Here is a 15413-nt window from a genome sequence, read left to right as displayed (position 1 = left end):
CTTTGAGACAAGCATATGCTACTGGCAGGATCAACCAGGTAAGCCGCCTTGGAAGGAGAACCGCGACACGCTGGCTTCCTACACACGGGTCTCGCTCCGCCTCGTGGCCTGGGGCCCGAGGACGGCGCGGCCGCTCATAGGGCGCGTGCGGAACCCTCCTCCTCGGCAGAGGTGGGGGGTTTGTGGCCGCTGGGTCGAGGCCGTAACCGGGAAGGGTGCTTTTCGGGCGGGGAGGAGCGAGGCGTAGGTCGGTCTCGAAGACTGGACCGGGGGGTGTCGGCCACCCCGACCGTCCGATTCCGGAACCCACGCGCCCGCGTCCGCCGCCGCCGTCGCGGACATTCGTTTCAGACGGGCCATCTGAGTCTCCCGAGGTCGACGCGGCCTGCTTTCCCCGGAGGGAGGCCGCGTCTAGCGTCGACGCGCAGAGCGGGGAGGAGCAAGCTGCCCAAAGCGGTCTCGCGACCGGGCAGGGGCCGTCCCCAGGCGCGTCCAAAGTTCCAATCGACCAGGCTACCCCGAAAGTGACGGCCCGGAGGAGGGGGAGCGCTCCTCCGGACCCCGGGCAACCCGGAGGCGCCCGTTTTTTTCTCGTCCGTTGCCTTTTCTCCGATACCTTGTCCGAGCGGGGCCGTTGTCCCCTCCTCGACAAAACCCCGAAGGGCCGTTTTAGGACCGTCTTTGCTCCGACGGGAGCTCCGTCGCCGCGGACGGATTCTCACGTGCCCGACACAGAGGCACTCTCCCCGGTCGCCAGCCGGGGAGACTCGTGTACGTGGTGACCCGGGTGAACCGCACCGTTTCGGACTCTGTCCGTTTCTTTAGGAGGATCGCCTGCCTCCGGGGCGCCTTCCGCGGGCCGCCCGCCTTCTCTCACCTTGTCCGAGCAGGGCGCTTGTCCCCTCCTCGACAAAACCCCGAAGGGCCGTTTTAGGACCGTCTCTGCTCCGACCGGAGCTCCGTCACCGCCGACGGATTCGTACGTGCCCGACACCTAGGCACTCTCCCCGGTTGCCAGCCGGAGAGTCTCGCGTACGTGGGAATCTGGGTGGACCGCACCGTTTTGGACTCTGTCCGTTTTTTTTCCTTCGCCCTTTCCTCCGTGGGCGCCCGCCGTCCGTCACCTTGTCCGAGCGGGAGCGTTTGTCGCCCTCCTCGACAAAACCCCCAAGGTCCGTTTTAGGACCGAAGTCGCTCCGAAGGGAGCTCCGTCACGCGGACGGATTTGACCGTGCCCGAACCCGAGGCACTCTCCCTGGGAGTCTTCCAGGGAGGTTGGTCGTTGTGGGAATCTCGTTCGTCTGCAACGGACGGTGTCCGTTTTCAAAAAGTTTTCGGAGGTGCACCTTCCTCCGTCGCTCCAGGGGTGAGTCAAGCCCCCGGAGTCGTTTCGTCCTTTACCCAGACCGACAAGCGTATGGTTCTTTTTTTTTTTTTTTTACCTCGGGATCGACCCCGGACGGCGAACCACCACGCGCGGGTTTCCTACACACGGGTCTCGCTCCGCTCGGCCCTGGGGCTCGAGGCGGCACGGCCGCTCATAGGGCGCGTGAGGAACCGTCCGTCAGGCGGGGCCAGGGTGGGAGGCCTCTGGATCAAGGCCGTAACCGGGAAAGGTGCTTTTCGGGCGGGGCGAAGGTCGGGCTCGAAGACTGGACCGGGGGGTGTCGGCCACCCCGACCGTCCGATTCCGAATTCCACGCGCCCGCGTCCGCCGCCGCCGTCGCGGACATTCGTTTCAGACGGGCCATCTGAGTCTCCCGAGAGTCGACACGGCCTGCTTTCCCCGGAGGGAGGCCGCGTCTAGCGTCGACGCGCAGAGCGGGGAGGAGCAAGCTGCCCAAAGCGGTCTCGCGACCGGGCAGGGGCCGTCCCCAGGCGCGTCCAAAGTTCCAATCGACCAGGCAACCCTGACAGTGACGGCCCGAAGGAGAGGGTGCGCCCCTCCGGGCCCCAGGCAACCCGGAGGCGCCCGTCTTCCGTTAACCTTGTCCGAGAAGAGTGTGGCGACGGTCCCCCACCTCCTCTACAACACCCCTAGCGTCCGTGTTCGGACCGTCTTTGCTCCAGCAGGAGCGCCATCAAGCGTACGGATCTGACTTTGAGCAGGCCACGGTCGGGTCTGCGAGCACAGGGCTCTCGTTTGCATGCAAGATCTTGGACACTGTCCATTTTCTTACGAGGAGTGTTGTGTGTCTTTCACCCTCTGCTCGCCCAGGACGGTGCACCTTCACACACTGGATGCACGCCCAGGGCACCGGCGGTGAGTCTGGGTGTCCAAACCAGCCCCCGCGTTTACTGGAAGTCTCGCCCGCACAGAGTGCATTTTATCTGGGCTGAGCCAGACCGCTTCCCCACCCGGTCTGACCACCACGGTTCTCTGTTCCGTGGACCTCATTCGATCGGACACTGTCCGTAATTTCATTTTTCTTTCGGAGGTGCACCTTCCTCCGTCGCTCCAGGGGTGTCTCAAGCCCCTGGAGTCGTTTTGCCGTTTACCCAGACCGACGGTTCGACAAGCATATGGTTTTTGTTTTAGCCCGGGATCAACCGAGGAGCCCCGGGACGGACGAACCTGCGACGCGCGGGTTTCCTACACACGGGTCTCGCTCCGCTCGGGCCTGGGCTCGAGGCGGCACGGCCGCTCATAGGGCGCGTGAGGAACCGTCCGCCGTGAGGGCGGGGGGTGGTAGGCCTCTGGATCGAGGCCGTAACGGGGAAGGGTGCTTTTCAAAGCGGGTGGGAGGCGCGGGGCGAAGTCAGGCTCTGTGCCGTGATGGGGGGCCCCCAACGAAACCCCGCCAACCGTCAAAGCCTGACGACGGTCCCGACGCCACCGCTGCGGACATCCGTTTTCAGACGGGCCATCTGAGTCTCCCGAGGTCGACGCGGCCTGCTTTCCCCGGAGGGAGGCCGCGTCTCGAGTCGACGCGCAAAGCGGGGAGGAGCAAGCTGCCCATAGCGGTCTAGCGACCGGGCAGGGGCCGTCCCCAGGCGCGTCCAAAGTTCCAATCGACCAGTCAACCCTGACAGCGACGGCCCGAAGGAGAGGGTGCACACCTCCGGGCCCCAGGCAACCCGGAGGCGCCCGTCTTCCGTTACCTTGTCCGAGGAGAGTCTGGGTGTCCAAACCAGACCCGCGCGTTTCCTGGAAGTCTCGCCCGCACAGAGTGCACTTTATCTGGGCTGGGTCAGATCGTTTCCCAACCCGGTCTGACCACCACGGTTCTCACTTTTTCAAATTTGACTCCAGAGTCAGGCCCGCCAAGGGGACTTTGCGCTTGATTAGTGCCCAGGAAGTCTGCACCCTTCCTGGGATGCAGTTAGAGAAGAAAACCAGCAGCCGTCATTTTCCTGGAGGTTTCGTACATGCAGAGATCCACCGCCGCGGTGGTGATTGAATTCTTTCTCTCCCCAGCGCAACATGACCGGGCTTTTTTTTTTTTCCTGGGGGCCCTCTCCCACCAGGACTTCCAGAGCTCCACCGCGCGCACTGTGTAATCTGGATTTTATACCCAAGCAGAGAGACTCTGAGCGGGGGGCTCACGGTGGTCTGTTAATGGGTTCTGTGTGCCCTCCACCGCACTACTTCCCCTCCCCGATAAAGACCCCAAGGTCCGTTTTAGGACCGTCTTTTCTCCAGAAGGAGCTCCAGGGGTGTGGAGCGAAACTGAATCTGACCCAGGACGGCGCACCCTCCCTGGGATGGCCAGGGAGGTTCTGAGATCGTGGAGCTCTGATCACACGGCAACATTTTGGACTCTTGTCAATTTTTCAAATTTGACTCCAGAGTCAGGCCCGCCAAGGGGACTTTGAGCTTGATTCGTGCTCAGGAAGTCTGCACCCTTCCTGGGATGCAGTTAGAGAAGAAAACCAGCAGCCGTCATTTTCCTGGAGGTTTCGTACATGCGGTGATCCACCCCCGCGGTGGAGATTGAATTCTTTCTCTCCCCAGCCAGAGCACACCCCGGCCGGGCTTTTTTTTCCCCTGGGGGCCGTCTCCCACCAGGACTTCCAGAGCTCCACCGAGCGCACTGTGTAATCTGTATTTTTATACCCACGCAGAGAGACTCCGAGCGGGGCTCACGGCGGTCTGTTCATGGGTTGTGCGTGCCCTCCACCGCTCTACTTCCCTTCCCCGATAAAGCCCCGAAGGTCCGTTTCAGGACCGTCTTTTCTCCAGATGGAGCTCCAGCGGGTGGCGGGCGAATCTGACTCTGGCCCAGGACGGTGCACCCTCCCTGGGCTAGCCAGGGAGGTCGTAGAGCATGGAGCTTTGAACCCACAGCAACTTTTTGGACTCTGTCAATTTTTTTCGAATTTGACTCCAGAGTCAAGCCCGCCATGGGCGTTTGAGCTTGCTTCGTGCCCAGGAAGGCTTCTCCACCTCCTCTACAAAAGCCTGAAGGGACGTTTTAGGACCGTCTTTGCTCCACACAGAGCTCCAGGGAGGGCGGGGGAATCTGACTCTTGCCCAGGACGGTGCACCCTCCCTGGGACGGCCAATGAGGTCGTAGAGCATGGAGCTCTGAACGCACCGCAACTTTTTTGGACTTTGTCATTTTCAAGAGCTTGGCTTCAGGGTCATTTTCTCCACGGGCTTTGGGCTTTATTCGTGCCCGGGAGAGGTGCGCTTTGCCTGGGATGGACTTTTTCAGAAGAACGGGCCCGTCTTTTCCTGGAGGTTTCATGTTTTTAAGAGCTCCGCCGTGGCGGAGATTGAACTCGCTCACCCAGCCAGAGTGCAACCTCTCCGGCTTGGTCCACTGCCTTGAAGGCCCTGGAGCTTTCAGACCACAGCAACATCGTGGACTCTGTCATTTGTAAGAGCTTGTCTCCTCTACAGAAGCCCGAAGGGACGTTTTAGGACCGTCTTTGCTCCACACGGCGCTCCAGGGAGGGCGGGCGAATCTGACTCTTGCCCAGGACGGTGCACCCTCCCTGGGTCGGCCAATGAGGTCTTAGAGCATGGAGCTCTGAACGCACCGCAACTTTTTGGACTTTGTCATTTTCGAGAGCTTGGCTTCAGGGTCATTTTCTCCATGGGCTTTGGGCTTTATTCGTGTCCAGGAGAGATGCACCCACCCTGGGATGGACATTAGAGGAAAATCAGCCCGTCTTTTCCTGGAGGTTTCATGGTTTTAAGAGCTCCACCTTGGCGGAGATTGAACTCGCTCACCCAGCCAGAGTGCAACCTCTCCGGCTTGGTCCACTGCCTTGAAGGCCCTGGAGCTTTCAGACCACAGCAACATCGTGGACTCTGTCATTTGTAAGAGCTTGTCTCCTCTACAGAAGCCCGAAGGGACGTTTTAAGACCGTCTTTGCTCCACACGGAGCTCCAGGGAGGGCGGGCGAATCTGACTCTTGCCCAGGACGGTGCACCCTCCCTGGGTCGGCCAATGAGGTCTTAGAGCATGGAGCTCTGAACGCACCGCAACTTTTTGGACTTTGTCATTTTCGAGAGCTTGGCTTCAGGGTCATTTTCTCCATGGGCTTTGGGCTTTATTCGTGTCCAGGAGAGATGCACCCACCCTGGGATGGACATTAGAGGAAAATCAGCCCGTCTTTTCCTGGAGGTTTCATGGTTTTAAGAGCTCCACCTTGGCGGAGATTGAACTCGCTCACCCAGCCAGAGTGCAACCTCTCCGGCTTGGTCCACTGCCTTGAAGGCCCTGGAGCTGTCAGACCACAGCAACATCGTGGACTCTGTCATTTGAAAGAGCTTGTCTCCTCTACAGAAGCCCAAAGGGACGTCTTAAGACCGTCTTTGCTCCATACGGAGCTCCAGGGAGGGCGGGCGAATCTGACTCTTGCCCAGGACGGTCCACCCTCCCTGGGCTTCCCAGTGAGGTCCGAGAGCATGGAGCTCTGAAAGAGCCGCAACTTTTTTGGACTTTGTCATTTTCGAGAGCTTGGTTTCAGGGTCATTTTCTCCATGGGCTTTGGGCTTTATTCGTGCCCAGGAGAGGTGCACCCACCCTGGGATGGACATTAGAGGAAAATCAGACCGTCTTTTCCTGGAGGTTTCATGGTTTTAAGAGCTCCACCTTGGCGGAGATTGAACTCGCTCACCCAGCCAGAGTGCAACCTCTCCGGCTTGGTCCACTGCCTTGAAGGCCCTGGAGCTTTCAGACCACAGCAACATCGTGGACTCTGTCATTTGTAAGAGCTTGTCTCCTCTACAGAAGCCCGAAGGGACGTTTTAGGACCGTCTTTGCTCCACACGGAGCTCCAGGGAGGGCGGGCGAATCTGACTCTTGCCCAGGACGGTGCACCCTCCCTGGGTCGGCCAATGAGGTCTTAGAGCATGGAGCTCTGAACGCACCGCAACTTTTTGGACTTTGTCATTTTCGAGAGCTTGGCTTCAGGGTCATTTTCTCCATGGGCTTTGGGCTTTATTCGTGCCCAGGAGAGGTGCACCCACCCTGGGATGGACATTAGAGGAAAATCAGACCGTCTTTTCCTGGAGGTTTCATGGTTTTAAGAGCTCCACCTTGGCGGAGATTGAACTCGCTCACCCAGCCAGAGTGCAACCTCTCCGGCTTGGTCCACTGCCTTGAAGGCCCTGGAGCTTTCAGACCACAGCAACATCGTGGACTCTGTCATTTGTAAGAGCTTGTCTCCTCTACAGAAGCCCGAAGGGACGTTTTAGGACCGTCTTTGCTCCACACGGCGCTCCAGGGAGGGCGGGCGAATCTGACTCTTGCCCAGGACGGTGCACCCTCCCTGGGTCGGCCAATGAGGTCTTAGAGCATGGAGCTCTGAACGCACCGCAACTTTTTGGACTTTGTCATTTTCGAGAGCTTGGCTTCAGGGTCATTTTCTCCATGGGCTTTGGGCTTTATTCGTGTCCAGGAGAGATGCACCCACCCTGGGATGGACATTAGAGGAAAATCAGCCCGTCTTTTCCTGGAGGTTTCATGGTTTTAAGAGCTCCACCTTGGCGGAGATTGAACTCGCTCACCCAGCCAGAGTGCAACCTCTCCGGCTTGGTCCACTGCCTTGAAGGCCCTGGAGCTTTCAGACCACAGCAACATCGTGGACTCTGTCATTTGTAAGAGCTTGTCTCCTCTACAGAAGCCCGAAGGGACGTTTTAAGACCGTCTTTGCTCCACACGGAGCTCCAGGGAGGGCGGGCGAATCTGACTCTTGCCCAGGACGGTGCACCCTCCCTGGGTCGGCCAATGAGGTCTTAGAGCATGGAGCTCTGAACGCACCGCAACTTTTTGGACTTTGTCATTTTCGAGAGCTTGGCTTCAGGGTCATTTTCTCCATGGGCTTTGGGCTTTATTCGTGTCCAGGAGAGATGCACCCACCCTGGGATGGACATTAGAGGAAAATCAGCCCGTCTTTTCCTGGAGGTTTCATGGTTTTAAGAGCTCCACCTTGGCGGAGATTGAACTCGCTCACCCAGCCAGAGTGCAACCTCTCCGGCTTGGTCCACTGCCTTGAAGGCCCTGGAGCTGTCAGACCACAGCAACATCGTGGACTCTGTCATTTGAAAGAGCTTGTCTCCTCTACAGAAGCCCAAAGGGACGTCTTAAGACCGTCTTTGCTCCATACGGAGCTCCAGGGAGGGCGGGCGAATCTGACTCTTGCCCAGGACGGTCCACCCTCCCTGGGCTTCCCAGTGAGGTCCGAGAGCATGGAGCTCTGAAAGAGCCGCAACTTTTTTGGACTTTGTCATTTTCGAGAGCTTGGTTTCAGGGTCATTTTCTCCATGGGCTTTGGGCTTTATTCGTGCCCAGGAGAGGTGCACCCACCCTGGGATGGACATTAGAGGAAAATCAGACCGTCTTTTCCTGGAGGTTTCATGGTTTTAAGAGCTCCACCTTGGCGGAGATTGAACTCGCTCACCCAGCCAGAGTGCAACCTCTCCGGCTTGGTCCACTGCCTTGAAGGCCCTGGAGCTTTCAGACCACAGCAACATCGTGGACTCTGTCATTTGTAAGAGCTTGTCTCCTCTACAGAAGCCCGAAGGGACGTTTTAGGACCGTCTTTGCTCCACACGGAGCTCCAGGGAGGGCGGGCGAATCTGACTCTTGCCCAGGACGGTGCACCCTCCCTGGGTCGGCCAATGAGGTCTTAGAGCATGGAGCTCTGAACGCACCGCAACTTTTTGGACTTTGTCATTTTCGAGAGCTTGGCTTCAGGGTCATTTTCTCCATGGGCTTTGGGCTTTATTCGTGCCCAGGAGAGGTGCACCCACCCTGGGATGGACATTAGAGGAAAATCAGACCGTCTTTTCCTGGAGGTTTCATGGTTTTAAGAGCTCCACCTTGGCGGAGATTGAACTCGCTCACCCAGCCAGAGTGCAACCTCTCCGGCTTGGTCCACTGCCTTGAAGGCCCTGGAGCTTTCAGACCACAGCAACATCGTGGACTCTGTCATTTGTAAGAGCTTGTCTCCTCTACAGAAGCCCGAAGGGACGTTTTAGGACCGTCTTTGCTCCACACGGCGCTCCAGGGAGGGCGGGCGAATCTGACTCTTGCCCAGGACGGTGCACCCTCCCTGGGTCGGCCAATGAGGTCTTAGAGCATGGAGCTCTGAACGCACCGCAACTTTTTGGACTTTGTCATTTTCGAGAGCTTGGCTTCAGGGTCATTTTCTCCATGGGCTTTGGGCTTTATTCGTGTCCAGGAGAGATGCACCCACCCTGGGATGGACATTAGAGGAAAATCAGCCCGTCTTTTCCTGGAGGTTTCATGGTTTTAAGAGCTCCACCTTGGCGGAGATTGAACTCGCTCACCCAGCCAGAGTGCAACTTCTCCGGCTTGGTCCACTGCCTTGAAGGCCCTGGAGCTTTCAGACCACAGCAACATCGTGGACTCTGTCATTTGTAAGAGCTTGTCTCCTCTACAGAAGCCCGAAGGGACGTTTTAAGACCGTCTTTGCTCCACACGGAGCTCCAGGGAGGGCGGGCGAATCTGACTCTTGCCCAGGACGGTGCACCCTCCCTGGGTCGGCCAATGAGGTCTTAGAGCATGGAGCTCTGAACGCACCGCAACTTTTTGGACTTTGTCATTTTCGAGAGCTTGGCTTCAGGGTCATTTTCTCCATGGGCTTTGGGCTTTATTCGTGTCCAGGAGAGATGCACCCACCCTGGGATGGACATTAGAGGAAAATCAGCCCGTCTTTTCCTGGAGGTTTCATGGTTTTAAGAGCTCCACCTTGGCGGAGATTGAACTCGCTCACCCAGCCAGAGTGCAACCTCTCCGGCTTGGTCCACTGCCTTGAAGGCCCTGGAGCTGTCAGACCACAGCAACATCGTGGACTCTGTCATTTGAAAGAGCTTGTCTCCTCTACAGAAGCCCAAAGGGACGTCTTAAGACCGTCTTTGCTCCATACGGAGCTCCAGGGAGGGCGGGCGAATCTGACTCTTGCCCAGGACGGTCCACCCTCCCTGGGCTTCCCAGTGAGGTCCGAGAGCATGGAGCTCTGAAAGAGCCGCAACTTTTTTGGACTTTGTCATTTTCGAGAGCTTGGTTTCAGGGTCATTTTCTCCATGGGCTTTGGGCTTTATTCGTGCCCAGGAGAGGTGCACCCACCCTGGGATGGACATTAGAGGAAAATCAGACCGTCTTTTCCTGGAGGTTTCATGGTTTTAAGAGCTCCACCTTGGCGGAGATTGAACTCGCTCACCCAGCCAGAGTGCAACCTCTCCGGCTTGGTCCACTGCCTTGAAGGCCCTGGAGCTTTCAGACCACAGCAACATCGTGGACTCTGTCATTTGTAAGAGCTTGTCTCCTCTACAGAAGCCCGAAGGGACGTTTTAGGACCGTCTTTGCTCCACACGGAGCTCCAGGGAGGGCGGGCGAATCTGACTCTTGCCCAGGACGGTGCACCCTCCCTGGGTCGGCCAATGAGGTCTTAGAGCATGGAGCTCTGAACGCACCGCAACTTTTTGGACTTTGTCATTTTCGAGAGCTTGGCTTCAGGGTCATTTTCTCCATGGGCTTTGGGCTTTATTCGTGCCCAGGAGAGGTGCACCCACCCTGGGATGGACATTAGAGGAAAATCAGACCGTCTTTTCCTGGAGGTTTCATGGTTTTAAGAGCTCCACCTTGGCGGAGATTGAACTCGCTCACCCAGCCAGAGTGCAACCTCTCCGGCTTGGTCCACTGCCTTGAAGGCCCTGGAGCTTTCAGACCACAGCAACATCGTGGACTCTGTCATTTGTAAGAGCTTGTCTCCTCTACAGAAGCCCGAAGGGACGTTTTAGGACCGTCTTTGCTCCACACGGAGCTCCAGGGAGGGCGGGCGAATCTGACTCTTGCCCAGGACGGTGCACCCTCCCTGGGTCGGCCAATGAGGTCTTAGAGCATGGAGCTCTGAACGCACCGCAACTTTTTGGACTTTGTCATTTTCGAGAGCTTGGCTTCAGGGTCATTTTCTCCATGGGCTTTGGGCTTTATTCGTGTCCAGGAGAGATGCACCGACCCTGGGATGGACATTAGAGGAAAATCAGCCCGTCTTTTCCTGGAGGTTTCATGGTTTTAAGAGCTCCACCTTGGCGGAGATTGAACTCGCTCACCCAGCCAGAGTGCAACCTCTCCGGCTTGGTCCACTGCCTTGAAGGCCCTGGAGCTGTCAGACCACAGCAACATCGTGGACTCTGTCATTTGAAAGAGCTTGTCTCCTCTACAGAAGCCCAAAGGGACGTTTTAAGACCGTCTTTGCTCCATACGGAGCTCCAGGGAGGGCAGGCGAATCTGACTCTTGCCCAGGACGGTCCACCCTCCCTGGGTCGGCCAATGAGGTCTTAGAGCATGGAGCTCTGAACGCACCGCAACTTTTTGGACTTTGTCATTTTCGAGAGCTTGGCTTCAGGGTCATTTTCTCCATGGGCTTTGGGCTTTATTCGTGCCCAGGAGAGGTGCACCCACCCTGGGATGGACATTAGAGGAAAATCAGACCGTCTTTTCCTGGAGGTTTCATGGTTTTAAGAGCTCCACCGTGGCGGAGATTGAACTCGCTCACCCAGCCAGAGTGTAACCTCTACGGCTTGGTCCACTGCCTTGAAGGCCCTGGAGCTTTCAGTCCACAGCAACATCGTGGACTCTGACATTTTTAAAGCTCGGCATTCCACCGTGGGCGTTTGAGCTTTATTCGTGCCCAGGAGAGATGCACCCACCCTGGGATGGACATTAGAGGAAAATCAGCCCGTCTTTTCCTGGAGGTTTCATGTTTTTAAGAGCTCCACCGTGGCGGAGATTGAACTCGCTCACCCAGCCAGAGTGCAACCTCTCCGTTTTGGTCCACTGCCTTGAAGGCCCTGGAGCTTTGAGACCACAGCAACATCGTGGACTTTGTCATTCAAAAGAGTTTGTCTCCTCTACAGAAGCCCAAAGGGACGTTTTAGGACCGTCTTTGCTCCACACGGAGCTCCAGGGAGGGCGGGCGAATCTGACTCTTGCCCAGGACGGTCCGCCCTCCCTGGGCTTCCCAGTGAGGTCCGAGAGCATGGAGCTCTGAAAGCACCGCAACTTTTTTGGACTTTGTCATTTTCAAGAGCTTGGTTTCAGGGTCATTTTCTCCATGGGCTTTGGGCTTTATTCGTGCCCAGGAGAGGTGCACCCACCCTGGGATGGACATTAGAGGAAAATCAGCCCGTCTTTTCCTGGAGGTTTCATGTTTTTAAGAGCTCCACCGTGGTGGAGATTGAACTCGCTCACCCAGCCAGAGTGCAACCTCTCCGTTTTGGTCCACTGCCTTGAAGGCCCTGGAGCTTTGAGACCACAGCAACATCGTGGACTTTGTCATTCAAAAGAGTTTGTCTCCTCTACAGAAGCCCAAAGGGACGTTTTAGGACCGTCTTTGCTCCACACGGAGCTCCAGGGAGGGCGGGAGAATCTGACTCTTGCCCAGGACGGTGCACCCTCCCTGGGACGGCCAATGAGGTCGTAGAGCATGGAGCTCTGAACGCACCGCAACTTTTTTGGACTTTGTCATTTTCGAGAGCTTGGCTTCAGGGTCATTTTCTCCATGGGCTTTGGGCTTTATTCGTGCCCAGGAGAGATGCACCCACCCTGGGATGGACTTTAGAGGAAAATCAGACCGTCTTTTCCTGGAGGTTTCATGGTTTTAAGAGCTCCACCGTGGCGGAGATTAAACTCGCTCACCCAGCCAGAGTGCAACCTCTACGGCTTGGTCCACTGCCTTGAAGGCCCTGGAGCTTTCAGTCCACAGCAACATCGTGGACTCTGACATTTTTAAAGCTCGGCATTCCACCGTGGGCGTTTGAGCTTTATTCGTGCCCAGGAGAGATGCACCCACCCTGGGATGGACATTAGAGGAAAATCAGACCGTCTTTTCCTGGAGGTTTCATGTTTTTAAGAGCTCCACCGTGGCGGAGATTGAACTCGCTCACCCAGCCAGAGTGCAACCTCTCCGTTTTGGTCCACTGCCTTGAAGGCCCTGGAGCTTTGAGACCACAGCAACATCGTGGACTTTGTCATTCAAAAGAGTTTGTCTCCTCTACAGAAGCCCATAGGGACGTTTTAGGACCGTCTTTGCTCCACACGGAGCTCCAGGGAGGGCGGGAGAATCTGACTCTTGCCCAGGACGGTGCACCCTCCCTGGGACGGCCAATGAGGTCGTAGAGCATGGAGCTCTGAACGCACCGCAACTTTTTTGGACTTTGTCATTTTCAAGAGCTTGGTTTCAGGGTCATTTTCTCCATGGGCTTTGGGCTTTATTCGTGCCCAGGAGAGATGCACCCACCCTGGGATGGACTTTAGAGGAAAATCAGACCGTCTTTTCCTGGAGGTTTCATGGTTTTAAGAGCTCCACCGTGGCGGAGATTAAACTCGCTCACCCAGCCAGAGTGCAACCTCTACGGCTTGGTCCACTGCCTTGAAGGCCCTGGAGCTTTCAGTCCACAGCAACATCGTGGACTCTGACATTTTTAAAGCTCGGCATTCCACCGTGGGCGTTTGAGCTTTATTCGTGCCCAGGAGAGATGCACCCACCCTGGGATGGACATTAGAGGAAAATCAGACCGTCTTTTCCTGGAGGTTTCATGTTTTTAAGAGCTCCACCGTGGCGGAGATTGAACTCGCTCACCCAGCCAGAGTGCAACCTCTCCGTTTTGGTCCACTGCCTTGAAGGCCCTGGAGCTTTGAGACCACAGCAACATCGTGGACTTTGTCATTCAAAAGTGTTTGTCTCCTCTACAGAAGCCCGAAGGGACGTTTTAGGACCGTCTTTGCTCCACACGGAGCTCCAGGGAGGGCGGGAGAATCTGACTCTTGCCCAGGACGGTGCACCCTCCCTGGGACGGCCAATGAGGTCGTAGAGCATGGAGCTCTGAACGCACCTCAACTTTTTTTGGACTTTGTCATTTTCAAGAGCTTGGCTTCAGGGTCATTTTCTCCATGGGCTTTGGGCTTTATTCGTGCCCAGGAGAGATGCACCCACCCTGGGATGGACTTTAGAGGAAAATCAGACCGTCTTTTCCTGGAGGTTTCATGTTTTTAAGAGCTCCACCGTGGCGGAGATTGAACTCGCTCACCCAGCCAGAGTGCAACCTCTACGGCTTGGTCCACTGCCCTGAAGGTCCTGGAGCTTTGAGACCACAGCAACATCGTGGACTCTGTCATGTTTAAAGCCTGGCATTTGAGCTTTTATTCGTGCCCAGGAGAGCTGCACCTCACCTGGGATTCAGATTTTTAGAAAATCAGCCCGTCTCTTCCTGGATGTTTCATGTTTTTTCCAGTTACTCCCCAGCCAGAGTGCAGTCTCGCTGGCTTTGCTCTCTGCCTTGAAGGGGCCCTGGTGCTCAGGACTCCCAGTGATCCAACTCGGTCATTTTCAACCTCCCTCCCCAGCCAGGGTGCCACCTGGCTGGGCTTGGATTGCTCCCGGAGGCCCTCTCCCTCCAGGGCTCCATGGCACTGGCAAAATTCAGATTTCATCCACCCCCCCGTCCCCAGAGTGCCACCTGGTTGGGCTTGGAATGCTCCCGGAGGCCCTCTCCCTCCAGGGCTCCATGGCACTGGCAAAATTCAGATTTTGTCCCACCCAACCAGAGTGCCACCTGGCTGGGCTTGGATTGCTCCTGGAGGCCCTGTCCCTCCAGAGCTCCATGGCACTGGCAAAATTCAGATTTCATCCACCCCCCCCGTCCCCAGAGTGCCACCTGGTTGGGCTTGGAATGCTCCCGGAGGCCCTCTCCCTCCAGGGCTCCATGGCACTGGCAAAATTCAGATTTTATCCCACCCAACCAGAGTGCCACCTGGCTGGGCTTGGATTGCTCCTGGAGGCCCTGTCCCTCCAGGGCTCCATGGCACTGGCAAAATTCAGATTTCATCCACCCCCCCGTCCCCAGAGTGCCACCTGGTTGGGCTTGGAATGCTCCCGGAGGCCCTCTCCCTCCAGGGCTCCATGGCACTGGCAAAATTCAGATTTTATCCCACCCAACCAGAGTGCCACCTGGGCTGGGCTTGGATTGCTCCTGGAGGCCCTCTCCCTCCAGAGCTCCATGGCACTGGCAAAATTCAGATTTTATCCCACCCAACCAGAGTGCCACCTGGGCTGGGCTTGGATTGCTCCTGGAGGCCCTCTCCCTCCAGAGCTCCATGGCACTGGCAAAATTCAGATTTTATCCCACCCAACCAGAGTGCCACCTGGGCTGGGCTTGGATTGCTCCTGGAGGCCCTCTCCCTCCAGAGCTCCATGGCACTGGCAAAATTCAGATTTTATCCCACCCAACCAGAGTGCCACCTGGGCTGGGCTTGGATTGCTCCTGGAGGCCCTGTCCCTCCAGAGCTCCATGGCACTGGCAAAATTCAGATTTTATCCCACCCAACCAGAGTGCCACCTGGGCTGGGCTTGGATTGCTCCTGGAGGCCCTCTCCCTCCAGAGCTCCATGGCACTGGCAAAATTCAGATTTTATCCCACCCAACCAGAGTGCCACCTGGCTGGGCTTGGATTGCTCCTGGAGGCCCTGTCCCTCCAGAGCTCCATGGCACTGGCAAAATTCAGATTTTATCCCACCCAACCAGAGTGCCACCTGGGCTGGGCTTGGATTGCTCCTGGAGGCCCTCTCCCTCCAGAGCTCCATGGCACTGGCAAAATTCAGATTTTATCCCACCCAACCAGAGTGCCTCCTGGCTGGGCTTGGATTGCTCCTGGAGGCCCTGTCCCTCCAGAGCTCCATGGCACTGGCAAAATTCAGATTTTATCCCACCCAACCAGAGTGCCACCTGGGCTGGGCTTGGATTGCTCCTGGAGGCCCTCTCCCTCCAGAGCTCCATGGCACTGGCAAAATTCAGATTTTATCCCACCCAACCAGAGTGCCACCTGGCTGGGCTTGGATTGCTCCTGGAGGCCCTGTCCCTCCAGAGCTCCATGGCACTGGCAAAATTCAGATTTTATCCCACCCAACCAGAGTGCCACCTGGGCTGGGCTT

The 15413-nt window shown here is 57.0% G+C and overlaps 1 non-coding gene across 1 annotated transcript in view; it reads right to left on the bottom strand.

Annotated features, from left to right (window-relative positions):
• LOC143756461 (18S ribosomal RNA) overlaps window positions 1-41 on the bottom strand; it is a 1863-nt gene extending 1822 nt beyond the window's left edge. Inside the window, exon 1 of the ribosomal RNA XR_013210166.1 lies at window positions 1-41. This exon is cut by the window's left edge and continues 1822 nt beyond it. This is a non-coding gene — a ribosomal RNA (18S ribosomal RNA).
• Window positions 42-15413: the final 15372 nt, after the last annotated feature.

The sequence above is a fragment of the Siphateles boraxobius genome, unplaced genomic scaffold, assembly GCF_051911475.1.
Source record: "Siphateles boraxobius isolate OS27281-9 unplaced genomic scaffold, OSU_SipBor_1 107, whole genome shotgun sequence".
Classification (NCBI taxonomy): Eukaryota; Metazoa; Chordata; class Actinopteri; order Cypriniformes; family Leuciscidae; genus Siphateles; species Siphateles boraxobius.
Note: the sequence above shows the minus strand (reverse complement) of the source record. Positions and strands in the feature narration are given on the sequence as shown.